Source organism: Alosa pseudoharengus, unplaced genomic scaffold (genome assembly GCF_046254945.1).
Source record: "Alosa pseudoharengus isolate Yale_2024_CS ecotype anadromous, Long Island Sound unplaced genomic scaffold, YU_APseudo_1.1 YU_APseudo_1.1_scf_9, whole genome shotgun sequence".
Lineage (NCBI taxonomy): Eukaryota > Metazoa > Chordata > Actinopteri > Clupeiformes > Clupeidae > Alosa > Alosa pseudoharengus.
The window spans coordinates 15,206,425-15,207,442 of record NW_027468881.1 but is presented as its reverse complement, the minus strand read 5'-3'; positions in this window follow the sequence as shown (position 1 = coordinate 15,207,442).

The window sequence follows — 1,018 nt, the reverse complement described above, 5'->3', positions numbered from 1 at the left end:
TCATACATGTGATTCATTTGACATGTATGAAACTGTTAATATGAATTCGAGCACAGATTCGCGTAGGTTTGTGTGGACAGAGATTGGTAGATGCTTACCCAGAGCATATGTCTGTCATTTAGGCATACAGTAAGATGCAGTTATCACCGCCGTATTCGAGGCGAGTTCAATTTCGTAGCCGCCCTTGAAATCGGCAAATGGAGCGTATTTTAACACAAACAAATAAACATAATGACAATTATGTAGTTTGATGGTGTAGATGTACATGTGACTTAATCCCTTTCAAATGTAAATTTGATGTCAAGGAGACAGATTACACATACAACGTCAGACGAAACAGTGACATTTCTTTTTATAGACTTCCAGAAATATCTGCCAATGTTTTTATGGCAGAATCACTATTTTTTTCTCCGTCATAGTATTTTAGGTAGTTAGTAATGCACATAATTTCTACATGAAGTAACCAATTTGAATTCAGGGTGTTTTCGTTGAACTGTAAAAATCTGATGCAGTAAGATGAGTGATGTTTGATTATTAATGAATTATTAATAGAAATAAGGTTATCTGTGTAGCCCACTTTAATTGAATCAAGATGTATGGTTTATAGTTGTAATCACATGCAACAGTGTCAATACAAACTCCAGGTATCACCAACTGAGCACACGTTTTCGCCAAATTACAGAATTAAATCAGCTATCAAAACTGCAGAATAATTTAAAGGGGGCAGTGGTAGCCAGTCTACTTTAGAAGAATTGCACAGCACCTGAGAATTGGTGATGGACAAACACTAGGATGAGGAAGAGAAAGAATATCGAAGACAAGTTTCAGATGAAATTCATTGTCACCTTTCATGTGTTCAATCATACATAGGATGAACACAGCCAAACATTAAAGTGAGCCATTTCACTGCATCACTGCAGCAGGTTGTAAACATAATTTGCATTGCTTAAACTTCAATATGATATTTGTACTGTAAGCACGCAGAGCATCTAAAGAGAGTATCTAAATGTTGACCTTG